A 20,267-nucleotide genomic window follows, 5' to 3' on the forward strand; every position below is an offset into this window, starting at 1 on the left:
TTCTAAAAAAAAAATCAGGATAAGACAAGCACAGATACTAAATCGAAATTGCAATATTCTGTCAAATAATCGCAATTAGAGTTTTGTCAATATCTTTCAGCCCTATAGCCTACTCACAAAAAAATATTCTATCAGTGTGAAGGAATACTGTAGATATACCACAGGATCATTTTAGCATAACTACTGTTAGAGTAACATGCAGCATGCACTTACAGTATGTCCTTACTCTGTCACACAGAGGACAGTCAGTCTGTATCCCAGCGTTGCTCTGGGGAACACAATGTTCACAGTTTCCACTGACCTGTGGAAAGGCAACATTTTCACTTTAAGTGTTAGGCCATCCTGTCCTCCTTGTCTATTGCATCACTTTGGTCAGTCCCGCTCTGGCCCTCCACGAGGTGACTCACGACAGCTGACAGTTGACAACTGACAACTGACGACTGACCTTTGTGACCAGTCTTGCCCTCTTAGGAAAGAAACCAACCAAAGCTCTCACAAGTAGCCGCTCCCATCCCAGTGCGAGCTTCTTGTCATCCTTTTGTCTGCCTCAGTTGCTGCATTTAGCTCACAGCGAGCCACACACCTCTGCGCCGAAAAGGGATGCTAACAAATGAAGTGATTTACAAAGCTGCTGCATGCCGCATTGGGTTTGCAAATGTAAGAACACTGTGTCAAGGACATTCTTCATTTACTCTCGTTTTGGATTCTTTGAATGGATTAAGACTTGCCTGCATGGGCCTTTTCTGGGCCATTCAGCAAAAAAATGTCAGTTTCATCAATATCAATGCTGAGAACTGTGGGCCAGCTACAGCTTGGATACATTACTGTAAATATGAAGAGCTAAAGTGTGGACCTGATATAAGGCATGTTCATTTGTGAGAATATTTGTAGTGTATAGATGCTTGCAGGCTTGTAAGCACTAGGAATAGCACATGTACATGTACAGTATATGTATGAATGTGTGCAGCATGGAGCTTCATGCAGGCCTGTAAGCACTAAAAAGAACACATGTATATGTATTTATATGCAGATACTCTTTCTTGTTGGAAAAGTGTTCATGAAATTAGGCTTATTCTCATGGACACTGCTGTGTTAGTGTGTGGGTGTCTGCTATTAAAATCTGTATTACTATGTATTTATTCAAATTTATAACACAACAACGCCATTGTGTGTGCTTGCATGTGTGTGAATGCAGTATTAAACTTTCTTAGATAAGGATATATTGAATTATGGCATTGGTGTAGAAAAAGTATTGACTTATGTAGGTAATTTAACATGTTGCACCCCAGGCTAAAAGCGGTTAAATAGCTAAGTAAGATAAAAAGCTTTTTGTAGCTGGTCTTAGACTAGATTTTTACAGGGAAAGCCATACATGGATAGTAACACGCTGCATGTGACGTGGAAAAATATGGAAATTGAGGCTTACTTTGAGGAAGGTGACTCTGTTGTAAGAGAAATCCTCATGGCAGCTCAGAGAGGAGAAGAGCACCTTGGCGGATGTCTTGAATACAGATGATGGAGACACACATGCACGCACAGGAAGTTAGAAGATGCAATAGATGGAGTGTGTCTGTTTCTAACCAAGTTGCCCATATGTCCAAGCAGATACCATATGGTCTGCAACACTCACCCCACTAGCCTCTTTTGATGGGATGAACAGACTCACTTCAGTGTGGAGCTGCTCTGTTTGAATCTAAGCTGTACGGTTTCACTTAAAGACTCATTTTTATTTAGTTCTTTTTTTTTTTAGATTAGGGCTTGTGGCTTAATGCAAAGAAATGCACTTTTGTTTTTTGATTGGAGTTGTGTAATGCAGTGTTACATTTACAACCAAAGAATTCAAATGGATATTATGACCCTGGTACATGATTCTTCATCACTCACCTCATTTACCTCACCTCACACATACCTCATACACATGATGTCATCATCAAATGCTAGTGCCGTTGCAGTGCTTATGATGCCTGAACTTGTATCTTTTGCCCATTTCTCTGCTTGTCACTGCTGCAGAAGAGTTGGGTGGGTTGGGGAACAGGGCAAGTAACTTGATTTTGATTCATTTAGAAGCCTGCCACTCAAATTCAGCCAGTCGGTGCTAGCCCTTGCCAAAGCGACCTCCGTTTTTGTTTTCAAGATACCCCGTTTTCTCCTTGTGTCTCTCATAATGCAATCACACCCGCTAATGCGATTGGACAATGGGACAGCATCTGCTCCCTTTTCCCACGTCTCCTTGGGCATCCTGGCTGTTTACTGCCACTCTGTTTTAAGTGTTTGGCCATGGAAGCTGCTGTGTTGTGGTCTTGCTTTGTGGGTGCTGGTTGGAGTCACACGGCCAGGGGCAGGGTCACAGGGGCGTGGGCCAGCGGTTCCCTCTGATGGCGTGGTGATTGGTGGCACTGTTTATTTTCAGCGCTACTTCAGGCTCATTCTCCAGCATCTCCATATGTCGTCTTAGTGTAACAAATCATATACGCTGTGCGTGATGCTGGTCAAGCAGTGTTTTGCCTGTACAGTTAAAAGCAGTGTTGACTGACTACAGAGGGTTTTATACAGAGTCACACGTAACCAGATTGCCATCACAAAAAAATAATAAATACACAAATATCTTGCACCATCTGTTGAATTTGCATGCTTTGCAAATGTGTTTCTAAAATCACATTTACTTTTAGGATAGTAGCATGATGATGCCATATGTGCCTGTGTAGAATACTGTATGTACTTTTAATGCCTTAAGCTTTGAAAATCCAGCCATAAATATGATATATACTGAATTTCTACCTTTTTTCCTGCAGGCATGGTGTGTGGCAGCTTGCTTTAGGACTGCAAAGGATTGGCAAATAAAACCACCTCTCCCTTGACTGCGCAGTGGAACGGTGAGTTCAGAACAATGACATTTTAGGCATTTAGCTGGCGCTCTTATCCAGAGTGACTTACAATGAGGGCAACAGTCGAATTCCTAGATCACCAACATTTCAAACAAGCCAGTCATAAGGAGAGCAATATTCCTGTGATGCAAGAATGATCCTGAAAGAGGCAAGTGTCAGGAGAAGAGGTACAGAATGAAATAGCTGAGCAGAGACGATGAGAGCAAACAGAAGAGGGTATATGACTCGGGGGATGGAGGGGGGCATAAGGTACTACATCCACCAGGTCTGATAGGCCAACACATAAAAATCACGGCACATTTTGACTGCTGAATCCAGGTCAGCATCATTACTGCGTGTGTCTGTAGAAACTGACCTGTCTTGTTGATTGTGGAACACGTCTTTAAAATTTAATCTCACTTTATCTGCCTACTTCATAATGCTGACAATCAGTGATTATGCTTCACACGCCAAAAAATTTCATTTGATCTTCTACTTTAATATTGTATCAGTATGGCAGTATGGAGTTTTAATGTGTAGCCTAGTGGTTTAGTTTTTGATAAGCTTTTACTAACTGGATTTGCCATGCAACATTGACTAGGTTTATACAATATGTACTATATGTAATGACCCTTTCACTCAGTCATAGTCACAGTTTAGCTAGTTTTAACTAAGTCTAAGTTGTGCTATCTGTTGTACGAAAATACAGCTATGCAAGTTGCTCTCAGGCTAAATGCACACATCTCCCACCAGTTGGACTGGTCATAACCACTTTAACAAAAGACAGCATTGATTGACTACTTATTATGTGTTATGTAGCATCAGTGAGATAGCTCCCCATAGTGCTACAGTGGATGCATATGCACGCTTTCTCTCTCTGTGGAAGAGTCATTTTCATGATGGTAATGTATAACTATAACAATAGATTGTATGTCTTTTGGTAATAAAAAAATGCTGTTTTTATTTGCATATTTCATTATAAATATATGGAGGAGTTACCTTTATTCCATGTACTTGATGTTTGCAAGGAATCATGGTTAGTTTTACGGAGAGAAACTCCTTGGGATTGGCTGTTTGAGTTCATAGCAGTATCGTAAGTCGAGATAGTGAAAACGTTTGGGATTTTGTATATTTTGTGGATCGTTGGCACATTTGACCCTCTGGTGAGGTAACGACTTTAATATGGTAGCAATGTTGTGCTTGTTTTCTGTTAGATAAGTATAGATAATAAATAAATGTAGTCACTTCTCAAAAATGTGTCATCTGGTTAGATTTACAAGACTGTAAACTAATGACATGCAACATATTTCTACTCCAAACCATGGCCTCCCTCCCATCTCCCACCAGTTGGACTGGTCATAACCACTTTAACAAATCTTTTATGCACACTTTCAATGACAGTGAAAACAAAAGGTTTTGATTACTGAACAAAGCTTCTGTCTTTTCTGTGGTTGCCCAGATTATGTGGACAGGAGTATGAAAGATGTGTGATTTGTCTCTGTTGTTCATCCCTTTTTAAGAGTTGTTTTTTAAGATTTGTCAGACAGTGTGGGGTTTTGGGCTTATTGGATTGCCTGTGTGCACATCAGTTTCCCTGAGAAGGTTGCTTTTTTAATGTGCCGCCACCGTGGTGCATGGTATGCAGGACATCATGTTGTCATGGTGGTGTCTGTGTGTGTGTGTATGCGTGTCTGCATGTAGACACATTCTTGTCAACACAATAACTTGAGAACAATATGTGACAGAAACGTCATACCTTCGCCACAGGTTCCCCCTATAGAGCAGATGATTTCATTAGATTTTAGAGCACCTTGCTGCAACATGCATACATTTGCATATTAATGAAAAAGAAAAAAAAATCCTGAAACTGTTGTGGCTCCTAAATGCTATAAGGTACAGTTCATATTAATACTACCCGGGTGTATTGTGTAGACAAGTATGTTGACATAGAAATATTTGCTAATTAATGTGTTAAGTAATTAATTACGTCATTAGCAAAACTGGTTATGTTTAATATATCATGGTGATTATGGCGGAACATTAGGCAGCTCAAGTGCCTCTTGTTTTTGCTTGGCAGCAGTTCTGGGAAGCATCTACATTTTCTGATGTTGGGTAAGTGACTGAAGAATTTTGATAAGCTAATGTTGAACTGCACATTTGAACTGACTGTGGTAGTTACGTTTAGAGGCCAGCTGATGGCCATGTTGATTACTGCAGACAGCATTGATTGACTACTTATGATGTGTTATGTAGCATCAGTGAGATAGCTCCCCATAGTGCTACAGTGGATGCATATGCACGCTTTCTCTCTCTGTGGAAGAGTCATTTTCATGATGGTAATGTATAACTATAACAATAGATTGTATGTCTTTTGGTAATAAAAATTTGCTGTTTTTATTTGCATATTTCATTATAAATATATGGAGGAGTTACCTTTATTCCATGTACTTGATGTTTGCAAGGAATCATGGTTAGTTTTACGGAGGGAAACTTAGCTTAAGTAGCTTAAGTCGAGATAGTGAAAACTTTGGGATTTTTGGGATTTTGTATATTTTGTGGATCGTTGGCACATTTGACCCTCTGGTGAGGTAACGACTTGAATATGGTAGCGATGTTGTGCTTGTTTTCTGTTAGATAAGTATAGATAATAGATAAGTGTAGTCATTTCTCAAAAATGCGTCATCTGGTTAGATTTACAAGACTGTAAACTAATGACATACAACATATTTCTACTCCAAACCCTTTACTGTCTCAATAAAGCATGTTGCTAAAACAGTAGAGGGCTTTTCCGTTTCCATAACAGTCACAGAAAACACTAACAATTATTATTAGATTATTTGCCAAGACACTCACAGCCGACAGCTATTTAACTTGCACTAAGCTGAGCATACATGCCCCTTTTTAGCAAAGCCCTACTATTAACAACTCATTTGAAGCGCAGTGCTTTTTTGGTAAAAGCTGTAATATGTTTTTTTTTACCTTACAGCGCACTAAAAACATGCTAAGCTTTCAGTGCAGACTTGCATGCAACTGTGTCCTTTGTTCCATCACCAAAAAAAAAGCCAGCATGCTTAAGAGAGGTTTCCGGTGGAGGCAAAGTACACGGTGCACGCTTGGCAGCAGGACAAGCATTTCCTGGTTCCATTCTTCTTCCACAGAATCCAACCATCCCAACAATGAAAGCCATTAATATCTTACAGGCCAGACCAAATCAGTATCATACCTCAGATGGAGTCTGCTTACCACATGATACAGGCTCTCTAAAGCCTGGAGCTGCTCCAGTGACAATGATGTGACGGCCAAATGAGGGGTAACATTACCAATCGTTTCAGTAATGATGAAGTGTCATTGTGCATGCGAGCCATAGATCATAAGCAGCGGTGTGCCTTACACAGGCACCTGACCCTAACCTGCGTCATCCCTAGGCTTCAGCTTTACATGGAAGTGGAAAACCTTTTGATTCATTCTCTCAGGTCTTTGAGGAGTACTATTCCTATTTCTGCTCAAGTTCAGCTATTTTTAGAATAGCTCAAATAGCCGGGGATCCTGGACTTTTCCTCTATCCCCTTTTTCTCTCATTCCCTGTCTCTTTCTCTTACCTCCAACCCATTTGAAACCCAAAACCTTGGCTCTGTTGAGTAGGGATGATTCATTACAGGGCACGATGATCAGCAATAGCCCAATTTCCATTTTAGGAGTTTTTGGTTTGTGTGTGTGTTTTTTTTTGCACACATATGTCCCTGTGTCTAGTCTTTTTATGTCGAGATGAACCATTCATCTATGAAAATATGCAAGATTGTCTTAAGATGAAAGATTGCATTCTTCTTCTTTGATTTTGTTAGCATTTTAAACAGCTTAGAGCATTTGTTCTAACCTTGGAGAGCCAGGGAGGCCCAGAGACAGGTGGTGTTATTGACAAGAGGAGACATTTACCACCCTCTTTGCCCTCCTCTTAAGTAGCCTCCATTTTCCCGCTGGGCGCTGGGAGGAAGGAACTGTCGCGTAGAGGAGCGGCGCTGCCTTGAGAAGAGTCTGATCACTCCAGGTTGCTGAGTGAGGGCTGAGCGCCCAGTGGCGTTCAGGTGACGGCACCAAGCTGTCTCTCTGAGGACTTTATCTGTTTATCGTTCCCAGGGTAAATGAGGTGTTGGGGGGAAAAAACAAAAAACACAACATAAAACAATGTTGGCAGCTCTGCCTCTGTCTCTCTCTCTCTCTCTCTCTCTCTCTTTCTCTCTTTCTCTCTCTCTCTCTCTCGCTCGCTCGCTCTCCCTCCACTCCTGCAGTGAGCAAAAGTAAATCACTCCCGCAGTGAACCAGATACCCTGATACACACACACACACACACGCACATGCACACATAAACTTATATGCTTGCATTGTCAAACTGCAAAAAACCCTTTGCATGCAGACATGCACACTGAGCCTCCTGCTAAATTCCATTAGCTGTGATGCCCACATCCATGTCTTGGTGTTGGTGTGTGTGTGTGTGTGTGTGTGTGTGTGTGTGTTTGTGTGTATACGGTGGTCACACTCCTGATGCCTGATGTTTTTGGGAACACAACCCGTGGCATCCTGCTCTCCTGCGTCCTGTTTCTCCCACACCTCCATTACTGTAATTAGCATTTAGTGCAGCGTCGGCAGGATGGCCAACACTCACCCAGCCAAAGTGTTCAGCACTGCTACTGTAGAGTAGTGAGGCTGGCACTGACATACACTCAGGCTGCTTGCACATTTATATCATTTTAAAATTTAAAAGTGTAAAGAGTCCCCATTAAACTCAATAATTACCTGTGTGATAAAGTCATGTTAATAAAAACTGCAGTACATGTGTCATGAGCAGGGGCTTCTCACCATTTTGCACCGACATTCAACCTTCACACAGGGAGAAATCCATTGCAGAAGAGGTAGAGATACCAATTAATGCACAGTAGCCTCAATAGTGCATAATGCAATGCAGCCCCATGATGTGTTGCGTTTTGCGCAACACATCAAATGGAGTAAAGTTAGCTTGATATTGGATATTGGGTGGATATTTGTTCTTTCACCTTCAATAACCTTCAATAATAAAACAGTAAAAGAACATTAATTAATTCATTTGTGGTTAGTGAAGGAGGAAGAACAATTTACAACTACTTTTTAAAAAAATACTTATCTTATGTGACCTCCAGTTCATATGGAAAATGAGCTATTGAAATTTGAATGTGTGTTTATACAGAAGAAAAGTATTTTCTCAAATCCAATATCAGGCTAGCTTTACTCTGGTCATGTACGACTCACTGCTAAATGGAATAAGTTCACACCCGTTCTCTGGGGTTGTCGAAAGGCATCGTGGGAAATGTGGTAGAGTTTAAAATGTTCAGAAGTGTGTGTCCCGACTTTACCAAAGCAGTTGGAAATATGGATAAATACGGATGGTATTTATGCAAAAAAGATGTTGCGTGCAAGTGGGCAATAGCAGCAATCTCACAAAACACTTGCAACAGCAGCATTTAATTTAAAGCAAAGTTAAAGTGAAGCAGTGCAGTGTCTTTGACTGCTCGAGCAAGTTTAGTTGCCTAATATCAATAATAATCCATAACAAATTATACAATGATGCCTGCTGTCTTTTGTAAGAGTGAAAGTCCATCTGTTGTCCTGTAATGACCTGACAACCAGAGAGATCTAGCTGTATAAAAAACCTAATTCTGGTTGTTAATATTTTTTTTCTACTGTGAGTAAATGACTATGGCCCTCGACCCCATCATGGATGCATAGTCCCCTCTAACCACACACACACACACACACACCCACACACACACACCTTTCCATCTGTCCATCTTTCCATCTTTCCTATCCAGGTCAGAATCACTTCGCCAAGTTATTCAGCAAGTGCAATAAATGTCCAGGAATTTGTCTCAGCCGCATTGGTGCAGATACATATTGACAACTACAATAGAAACACATTGCATACGGACTGACAATCCAGGTCTCCCATGACTGATGGAAGATAGGAGCCATAATAACCCACGTTATTAAAATTAGTTTTCTTTTTTCTTTTTTTCTTTTCTCGCTGCGAAGGTGAGCGCCTCAGATGAATTAATCTTTCCACCGGCAGGAACTAGGCCAGCCATATTTCATCGGCGACACGAGCACAGACAGTTTTTTGCACTCGTAAGCAGCGCACCAATGAAATGAGAACTAGTGGCAGGGTGACCTTAGGCCCGGCACAGCAGCTGGGATGTAGAATTTAGGATTGTACGTCTTATGGCGTCATGGCGCAGCAGAAAGGGCTGTCTCATGTATAAAGTTGAGAGAGTGTGTGCTGTGTGGCTGCGCAAGTCAGGATAGTGAACTGAATTTACCTCTTCACTTTCCCCCTCTCCTAAGACGCAGTCATCAACACACACATACAATCACATGCGCACACACAGACATGCACACACACTCTCTTTATGTCCAGTCATGTCACAATCCCAAACAAGTTTCATGCTCAAACAGGAGCAACCCGGTGCAAAGCTAAAATTTCAGGGATTCATTAGCGATGATGGCTGCAGCGCTCTGTCCTTTAGGACATGTAATGACATATGATTTACCTCTCAAAAGGTTAAAAGCCTCTCATTCTCATGAAACAATATAGCAGGCTTTTAAGCTATTTATTCAATAAAGTGTTTGTTAGTTGAGTATTGAGTATTGCACCTGTGTTTTCCGTTGGAGCATTCCAAGCAGAATATTTTGAGTACTTCACTCCAGAAAAATATTGGCCCTGGCTTTTGATGCCCCAACTAGCCCACCAGTCTTTTCTATGATTAAGTATGATTAAGTATTGAACTTTTGACAGCAAGCCTGTTGGGCTGATCCACCTTAGCGGGCGACCACAGAAGCTGCTCCCCACATTGCATAGGATTATATGATTGAGGCCCGAAACGCCACCGCTGAGATGGTTTGGTCTGATGAAAAGAATGACATAATGTTGCAGTAACAAATGGAATGGCCCTCTGCATCCATATTCTCTTCACAAATGTTTGCCAATTAATGATTTCCTGCAAGCAATGTCCCAGACCGATCCGACAGTGGTCCGACCCTTCTGGCACTGGCCAGATGTGCCAGATGGCCATGTGTTTTTAGGTTTCCCAATTATAAGTGGGAAGCAGAAGCGAGTGTATCCCCGCTGTCCAGCAGCCATGTAAAATGGATTGACTTTGGAACATCGCCTGTGCTTCAGATTTAGCTTCTTATCAAGTGCGGTCACGATGCTAACGTTCCAGGCAGCCAGGGGTCCCAGAGTTGCAGACGGGGTTAGAAGATAGTGGGAGAGGTTTCACATTTTAGGCTGACATCCTAACCCAGAGCAACTTGGTAAGCGAGCGACAGTAGAGTAAGCTGAAATGTGATCACAAAAATACAGGCAAACAATAAGAATTGAAAGGGTAAAAGCCAAAGCTCTCTGACAGTAAATTTATCAAGCAGAGTGAGATGGGGGAGATGTTTCATAGCAAGAAAGAGAAACCAAATGCCTTAATTTGGCTTTTATTCAAAGGTTAGTGCCTTGTCCTTATCCTTAAGCTCATGCGATATTGTTTTTGGAAAGATATTGATTTTGACGTCTTTCCTGTTGAGCACAAAAACAGATATGTGGTCCATTGAGAAAGCTAACATCAACATACCAAAATGTCATAAAGTAAACAATGGTGTGTGTATTGCGTTGTAATGCAATTATGTTCCTGTGTCGGCTTCTCGCTACAAATGCTCCAGCAGCATATGTTTTGTATGATCCAGCGGCCCGAGTGATTCTCAACACTGTATCACATTAGGAGATGATTAACATGTATTTATATTATATGGAGAATCCATCTGGAGAGTACCTGCTTTCTCTCTCACGCTCGGCACCCACGCTCCGTTGCGCTCTATTTCTTTCTCGCTGTCTCACATCTACACACACACATTTCCTTTTTCCTCTCACACTAGCTGTCATACAAACATACAACGCACATGCACACCCGTTTCCATCCCTCCGTCCCTGTGACCAGACAGGAGACGGATGGATCTAGTATCAAAGCCCCTGTTTGCTTTGGAACCTGGATGTGGGAGCGCTGGCCAGTTGCAAAAACAATGTAGTCATTCGGGCGAAGCCGAAAACAGAGGCTTCTATCGCTGTTGGTGTAGATTCTAACCAGCGGAGTGGGTCTGCTTACTGTCTCACTGACATATGTTTTACACTGCATAAGCTTTAGTTGGAACTTGGTGTGTCTGGAACAGTGATTACACTCCATATTACCGCAAAGGCAGAGGTTGGTCTCGCTGTATAGACACTTATGCATGAACGTCTTGGACAAATGATGAAACAAGGTGTTGTTATTAGTTCTGACATGTTCTATACATATTCAGTACGGGTGTGATCACACACAAATGCACCAGACCAGTCATAGGTACACATAGAGTACACACTCATGCACACACACGCACACAGCCACAGCTTTTGAGGAAGTATCAGGTGGCAGAGACCAATGCCTGCTGTCTTAGGTTGCCATAGCCGCACTGAGAACAGCTGGGGCCAAGGCGTTGCACAACATCCCATGTGTTGGGAACAGGCCCCAACAGTGGTTCATATATTTGCTGTGCATCTGTGTGTGTGTGTTAGTGTTGTCACCGTAACCAAAACTTTGACACTACTTTGACACCATTGCAAAAGATTGAATTCAGTGTTGAACATTATAAACATTTCATACTTTCATCAAACGTGTTCTGCAGGCTGTCACCACCAGGGAGCGTATACGTGTTGATGGCATGTGGATTGGAAACATTAAAAGGAGGAGAAGAAGAAGGATTGTAATAGACAGAACCACAGTGTGTCTGGCTCTTGACAGTGCACTGCAGCAGTCAGCGCAACGTTCAACAGATGCAAACAGCTGAAAACACGGCAACAGCGTTAAATAGTCAACCGTGTCTTACCCTGAATCATCTTGCTACTTAGCAGCAGGCATACTCATCCTGTAACAACAAAGCCAATATGGGCTCATTGCACAGTTGAATACTTTTATGATTATATTAGTTATTGATGTTGAAGTTATGGTGTTTTTTTTAGTTAAAAATTTAAGCACAGTCATTGTTCTGTGACATTGCTTGATAGTGTTTCTTGTTTTTCTTGTAGTAATATCGATTTTTTAGATATTAAACTTGGCACTGGTATCGAGGACAAGTTTTTGGTATCGTGACAACTCTGTGTGTTTGTTTGTTTGTGTGTATGTGTCTGTGTGTGTTTATGCACACTGCCATCTTGAGTCAGGTCAGTGGGATATGATATTGGCCTTACCAGTACATCTATTAACCAGTGTGTACCATGAAGTTGACCTGGTATCAAGGCATACCAAAATAACACATGGAAATATATCATAGTTTTTTTTTAGTAATGGGGAAATTGTTCGCCTATTCAGGTAATGTTTGTTTGGCTGCAATTTTAAGATGAAGGACAAGTCAAATCCCCACTGATGTACACTTTCATATTCTTATTTCTCTCTCTGTCTCCAGATGTTTCACTGAAAGACAGCACAAGAGTACTGGAGCTGAGCAAGTTGCAACAGTGGAATATCAATGAGAGGAATAATTCTCTTCAACTTTATGCTGTGTTTGTGTGTGTGTGTGTGTGGCACCACAGTGGGTGCCAGTGGCAAAGGCATTGGGATTGACACCATTTGTTTTAGGACTTCCACTTCACCTGAATTGAACTTCGATCACACACACACAAGCACAAGAATGCACACACACAAGCACACACCGTTAAACTTGAAATAAACTTAGTCTGAAATACAGCCTGCCTCTTATAAAGCACTGGGTACTCTCGATTGTTAGAGCAAATAAACACTTGGGCTGTCAGTTGAGGTTTCTCAGTGAACACAGAAATAACATAAATTCAAACAAACAAGCCCAGCCACTGTGGTAGGTAACCAACCATTCTTAGTAGGTTCCTTTCTACTCTATCATCTCTTCTATCTAAATATTGGTAAAATAATGAAAGTGGCTGGTGAATATTGTGACTGTGGCCTGCAGACCAGAGTGGCAGTTTCATTCACTCACACACTGACACATGCATGCGTACACTTTGCTCCCTCGTGTGCTACCATACCAGTCAAATCAGATTGTTTTGGTGCATAACTCTTTGTTTTACTGTAATCAAAGACCGAACCAATTTCGACTACACCCCCCTCCCCTCCTCACCACCACCACCACCACCGCACCCCACCAAACCCCCTTAAGGGCTAGCAGGAGAGAGTGGCTGTGATTTGATCTCCCCCACCACGATCAGATTACACATTGAAAGTGGTATAATTACAGCTGTGGCTGATTAATGGCCGCACTATAATTAGGGCTTTGCATATGGGGGGAGAGTGTGAGAGAGAGACAGAGAGATGGAGACAAAAACAGGAGGGAGAGAGAAAGGCTGTGTGTGTGTATTGGTATGCGTATGTAGGACTGTGCAGCTGTGCATGTGCATGCTTGTGTGTGTGTGTGTGTGTGTGTGTGTGTTTGTAAATTATATTCTCACCCTTTTGTGTTCTCACGCTTTTACCACCAGAAGAATAGAAGTAGGCCTAAGGCTTGTTTTTAGATGGAAAATCGACTTTGAAATTGACTGAAACTGACTTGTCTACTTTTGAAGACTAACAACTTAGATTTTCTAAAATTTCCCATATTTTTCTTCAGTTTGAGTTATAATTTCAAGATACATAAATATATATTGCAAATATATATATGCAGTCAAATGCAAGTCCACAGTATGTGGGCAGTATGTGCATGTACTGAATAGTTTTCAGGTATGAAGAGTGACAGGGTTTATTTTGAACTTTTTCCCTTTGCCCTCTGTGGAGGTTATGAATTGGAAGCAGCTGAAAGGAGTGGTATCACTCGGTCATGTTTTGCTCTCTTTGGGGCCTGATAGTTTCCACTGCAATAGAGCCAACTCACCGTTACACATACAGTAGTGTGTGTGTCTCACAAGTCGGACAGTTACTGGTTCAAATTCCTGGGAAGGGAAAGTAACATTCATCCCTCCCCCAGCAACTATCATTGAGTTACTTGAGCAAGGCACATAACACACAGTTTCTTCAGTGTCGCCAACAGTAGAAGAGTAGTTGCACTGGCAAGCTTCAGCTCCCAGGTGTGAGTGTATTTATTTGTATGAACGTGAAGCCGCATTGCTGCAAGAGAGCGTGCATGCTCAGCAAACCCTCCCTGGATAAACAAACATTAAAAAATGAGGAAACTATCTCTTGTTGATTGTTGTGAAACATGGTTTTGTGCAAAAAGCCCTGTTAGAAAGCATATCGCGACCATGGATGATGACAGGTTTTGAGGATCCTACTTTACAGTTATGTAATCACTGAGTGCCCCCTGCCTCAATAAATAGTCAATGAGGGAGCAGTCGATACAAACAAGATGAATAGTAAAGAGGCTGCTCACAGAGAAAGAGAGGGAAAGGAAGGGAGCCAGCATGAGAACGGCAGAGGAAGGGGAGAAGGGGGCGAGAGGAGATTGAATCGCAGGATTTCAAATATTAATGGAGATGAGGAGTGTATATCAAACATTGCGCATGCATGAGCTATTTGTGTGCACTCCAGGTGTTTTTTTTTTCAACAAGCTTAGCACCCCCTACCACCACATGGCATACTTCTTTCAGTCAGTGAGCATGGGTACCCAAGCAGAATGGAAGGGCAGGCAAGGGCGCAGCGGGGCTAAGCTAGATTAGGCATGGCCTGTAGCTGAATGGGTAAAGAATGGCGCTAACACTGCCAGTGTCATGGGTTCACTTCCCTGTATATCGCAACGGGTAGAACATGGCACTAACAGTGCAAACGGTTCAATCCCCACCAGGGCCACTCATAGTAAGAAAACATATGTAATCATAGTATTGTAAGACTTAGGGTTAACACGTGATCTGCACTACTGTCCCTCAGACCAGCCAGCACTGTGGTACTGGAGATGGGCAAAGCTAGTCCTTGTGGGGAATAGTGCCAGTAGTGATACCCTAGGAAGGAAACAAGCCTGTCTGCTACCAGGAGAGGCTAAGCTAACCAACACTGGGTCTGGCTAGCCACTGCTGGGCCAGCGCCTAGCAGGAGCATCGTGTCCAATCTGTTTCTGCAAGACCCTCGTCAAGCAAATCCTCTTCACAGCCAGCTCCCAGGGGCTCGCCTTCTGGTCAGAGTTCTCAGTGTCAGAGCTGGAATATTAGTAGCCTAAAGTCGTCCTCAACCCGTTGCATGTTTATTTCAGTGGTGTGTTTAATGTATAGCAAACGTCTGGCGTTTGATTCTGCTCACATTTGTTCTATGGTGCTGGAAGTAAAGAAAAAGTCTAGCACCATGGCAGATTGCTCTCCATAGGTGATGTTGATGCATACCTCAAACCACATGCTTTGCTCCCCCTCCCCATCTCTCTCACACTCTCACACCCTCTCTCTCTCTCTCTCTCTCTCTCTCTCTCTCTCACTCACTCACTCACTCACTCACTCACACACACACACACACACACACACACAGCACCTCCACAAATGCCTATCTGCTCTTGTTTTAAAGGTGTGAGCTGGTATGTTGGATGCTAATGCGGTCACTACACTGAACTAAATTAGCTTTGCTAATGCAATGCATTTGTTGTTCTGGCCATTTTATTTAGCAAAACATCCAGCTTGAATCAATATGCACTGACATTGCTTTTTGGTGGTCCTGTATAGCGCAATGGGTAGAACCACCCATACTAAAAATGTATGTGCTCACAGTACTGTAACATGCTTGTATCCATCAGATGCTTTTCATGTTTCCACCCTCCAAAGTCCAATGCTATGTTTCTAATTCCTGTGTTTTTTCCCAGTGTTAAATTAATAAATTCTGTCCCTCTTCCCCTAAAAAATAAATCACAGCTCCACTAGTTACCCAGTTATGTTCCTTTATAAAGTTACTTTCAGTTGGTTGTTTGGTTGTTTGGTTGGTTGGTTGGTTGGTTGGTTGGTTGGTTAATTAGTCTGGGTGCACTCAACACCCCCAAAAAATGCTGACTTCAATCGGAGGGGATCAGTAGAGGAAATGAGCTTGTCAAACGATCCTAATCGCTTATTATGTAGCCTCCCTGAAGTTGTCAGTTTGTCTCCCCTGACAAGAATGTTAAGTGGCCTGCGGGTTGCAAGTCAGGCCTCATTTGGCATTCTCCTGGGGACGTTCAGAAGTTCCCATCGGAGTTCCTCCTTTTCAATTAAGGAGCTTCAGGAAGAGAGAAGGCTACAGTACAGTAGTTCTTCACAGGTGAAACTGAAAATTTGCATCAATCAGCCATGACATTATTTTTGCCAAACACATTTTCACTTGTAGATTACTCTACTTGCATGAAAAAAACACATTTTCACTTGTTTTTTAGAGTAAGTAGAGTAATCTGTATTACTACTATATATGGTATATCTTAAAGATGTACTATACTATTTGACTATATGTAGCCTATAATGTGTATAATGAATAAATGTTTAGTATATATAGAAACTTATGTTAAATATTTAATACCTGATAAACCTATCTTTTTACATATTGCACCTACAATTACCTGGTTGTTACTACAAGTCTGTATTGTTACTAAATCATTATACTTCACCAAAGCTGCTTCATTATACACATAAAGTCACACATATTCCAAAATTATAGATGAATGTTTCCTTTCAAAACCTATTAAATTTTAGAAAGAACCTTTCCCGGTGTTCATTGCTATTGAAAGTACTGAAAGAAAATATCCTCTAAAATGTCCCATTTTGTAAGTAAAAGGCTCAAGATCGCTAAAGACTTCAATAATACTCAATAGAAAGTGAGTTACTTTCATGGCCAGCAGTCATTTTGGTGGGTATCTCATTTTGAAGAGACTCTTTTCAAATGGTCTTGTACAAATTCATTTGCATCACTGAAATGGAGTTAATGACTTTGAATGTGTCCTCTATTCATGCAGTGTTAAACGCTGCTGGGTGAAGTGATGGAAATGAATAAGTAGCCTCACAGAGGGATATTGTTTGGAAAATGTAGCTTTCAGGTTAACAAGTTGTTATATATATATACTCAGTCCCATTAATAGTGTTTTTGTTTTATTTTTTAAGAACTAAAAGAAATAATTACAGCCAAATATAGGATGAACTAAAGACAGCAGAGAAAAGCTTTGTTGAGCAATCAGTCAAACTGAGAGCCAGGATAAAAACAAGCATGGATGTATTATGGGTATTATATCCCTTTTAAAGTGCTACTGTATCATCTGCGGTATCAGTGTAAGAGTAATTCAGCCTATTGTCTTTGTTGCTGTTTCAGCGGTCCCTGTAAAGAGCGTTACAAGTGTGTTTGTGTGTTTCACTCACTGGATCCATTGAGTGAACGGCATCGCTGCTGTCTGTCGATGATGTTTTCCCCCTGTGGCAGCGGGCCGCTTCAGCAAATAGATCTGCGTCATGGCAGGAGTTTGCTCTCCAATTTTTCTGGAATGATCTATATTATCTGACAACTGAAATAATTATACTAGCCATGCCAAATCAGGACACTGCAACATACACACACACACACACACACACACAAGCTACTGAACTGGAGCTTTACTTTCAGTTAATCACTGTTTTGAGTTTTAGAATTGAAATCTTTGCATTTAAAATGTACTTCCATGACTTTTTCTATTCAAAAATTACAACATTATAAACCAGTATTGTTAGATTTTCTAAATCACGCAAGGAAATAGGTGTGTATTGACAGCTTGTTGGCCTTCTCTTAGCTCTTAGACCCCCCCCCCCCCCCCCGAAAATTCATTGGCCTCTCTAGTGTTAACCAAATCAACAATCAACTCCCTTAGATCACAGAATTAAAACACGCACTGCTTAATAAAATCATCAACCTACACACACACACACCTACACACACCCACATGGCAACCATTTCCAAAGGCCCCAGCTGGTCATCCTGGCACTGCAGTAAGAGAGCCATACTGCTTGGACAACAGCGTTGCCAGTATGTCATGTTTTTGATAGAAAAGTCCATTATTTTAGGAATTGATATGGACAGGAGAAAAGGTAGGTGGGCACAGCAGTGATACTGTCATTTTCTCAAATTTCAAAATGATGGTCTATTCAGAGTGGAATCATATCTTTCTAGTTTTGCCACAGTGGGCTAACTTGAATTAATATATCCTGCGTACACAGATATATAGTGTTCAGCCTTTGTGTGTGTGTGTGTGTGTTTGCCTAACAAGATATTGTCTGTTCAACTGTTCAAGACTAATCTATGAAATAAAAACCATAAAGCTCAGTGGGGGCATGGTAGCAATAAATATATGGTCCTGGATGTTGCAGTGCACCCAGGATGTTGCAGTCCTCTGACAGTGTTGTTGGCTAAAGAAATGTCACCATCTTGGTGTTGAGCTTCATGCTGTTTACGCGTTCTACAATAGCGAGGATTCTTCAAGCCAATTTATGTGGAGTTCAGTGGTAAAATTAGCTCAGCAAATTAGCACTGATGAGTCACTCATTATCAGCTTTGTGTGTGTTGGCAGGAGGTGGGCTTGTTGTGGGCTGCTTTGCTTGTTCAGGGCTTCTATTTAAAGGAATGAAATTGCTCCCGACAAAGAAAATATATAGGCCTATTTGAATATTAGATTTATTTTCATGACCAACAGAATGTTTTGGGTCATCATTACTTGGGTCATCATTATAACTTTCCACAGCTTTGACATCAAGTTAAGCATTGAGCCAGGCGTGTGCCATACTTTGCCAGAGTGCTGTAAAGCAGAATCAGGCCACTGGAAAAACCTATTGACATCCACTGGAGAAACATGATGCAATTTGTACTTGAATGGTATTTCCTTTGAGGCACAGTGAGAGGCAGATTAACCCGTAGAGGAAACACTTTAAGTATTGCTGTTAAAGGAGGTTTTACCACTGAACTCAGGGTTTAGGCCGACTTACTTTACCTGCAACAGATGCCTAATATTTGACTATTTTCTTTGAGTAGATAGTGGAAAAGCAGATTGGCGGAGCATAACTACTTTCCCCTGCCGCTGTACTGTAGATTGTTTGGCTCACTGTAAAACATATGCGCATGTTGTGATGCAGTTGAATGCCAGACCATTTGTGACAGCTCAGTCAAGACATGAAAGATTGATGAGAGAGAACGACAAATGGCTTTTTCTTGAATGTTGCATGCAGAAAATGCAATGGCATGTTTCCATGTTCTTCTTCGAAGCAGTCAGATGACATATTATGTACTCATGATTGACTCAGTCAGAAAGTAAATGCGGTCATTGTCATAACACATATCTAACCCTGCGTGTGATCTTCTGCATCTGTCTTCCTCCCTGACAATTGTCTTGGTCGGGTGGAAAGCGTGTTGGAAAAACCCTCTATTGAAACCAATGCAAAGGAAATTTAGGTGGGGTTTTTGGTCTTGTGGACCGGGTGCTTCCCCCCCCTTCCTATGCAGTGGAAGAAGAAGTGCTTCTCTGCACCCCTTCATTCCCTCATCACCTCTCCCCCTCTTCTTCTCCCCCTCCTGCCCCCGTTTTCATATCTCCCACGAGTCAGTGCTGGTGTGCGTTTGTCTTTGTATCCCTCCATGTTATATGGAGTGAACATCATTGCCTTAGTGTCTCTAGGGGTGATGGAGGAAGAGGGAGGGAGAGAGCGAGAGAGTTTGGAAGTGAGCAGAACAGAGCTGGTGTGTACCAGGTGAGCCCCACTCTGCCCCTCAGGCTGCACCACTGAAGCCCATTACCTCCATACCAACCAAGGCTAAAGCTAAGCTAAGCTCGGTTAACCCAGCCAATGGGTGCTAGTTCGGCGCCGGTGACTAATACAAAAAAAACAACAACCCAATAGCCAAAAACAGCCTTGGCTGCTCATGACCTCATTGTCTGTTCACGTCAAAAAGGCTGTTGCTAACAAGCTGCTTACCTCGCTGCTGCTGCCGCCGCCCACCTTTTGTTAGTTTGTCCCATTATGTCATTTCATCTCAACTCTTGTACTCATCTGTATCTCTCTCTGTGTCTCTTGCTGTGTTTACCTTATGAACACCTGAATGTGTTTGTTTTGCGGTGATATCAACATTACATCATCATGCCCCCTCTTCTGCCCTGAGGAAACGTGTTATGTTTCCACTACCTCCCTGTTCAGATGCTTAGTTTATAACATTAAGTCACTTCAGCTTCACTTTGCGCTCTCTCTCTCTCTCTCTCCCCCCTCTCTCTCTCTCTCTCTCTCCTATCGCTCTCGCTCTCGCTCTCGCTCTCGCTCTCGCTCTCTATTTCTGTTGTGATGTCATCATTACATCATGAGTGTGACCCCTTCCCACCATAGGAAACTAGTTATGTAAACATGGCCTCAAGCATTTTAACATGTCAATGCCAGCCTGTGACTAGATATTGTATATA

At 41.9% G+C, this 20,267-nt stretch overlaps 1 protein-coding gene across 3 annotated transcripts in view; it reads left to right on the top strand.

Moving 5' to 3' along the window:
* Positions 1-20,267, top strand: part of adarb1b (adenosine deaminase RNA specific B1b) — a 130,465-nt gene that overhangs the window by 45,934 nt on the left and 64,264 nt on the right. For all 3 annotated transcript variants that reach the window (XM_071545541.1, XM_071545542.1, XM_071545543.1), the window contains one exon: positions 2,793-2,873. The gene's annotated coding sequence lies outside the window, so the exon portion shown is untranslated. The remainder of the gene's footprint in view (positions 1-2,792; positions 2,874-20,267) is intronic.

The sequence above is a fragment of the Centroberyx affinis genome, unplaced genomic scaffold (assembly GCF_046629955.1).
Source record: "Centroberyx affinis isolate AG114_WGS23_722 - 3 ecotype Tasmania unplaced genomic scaffold, CSIRO-AGI_Caff_v1 ptg004951l_1, whole genome shotgun sequence".
In the NCBI taxonomy this organism is placed as follows: domain Eukaryota; kingdom Metazoa; phylum Chordata; class Actinopteri; order Beryciformes; family Berycidae; genus Centroberyx; species Centroberyx affinis.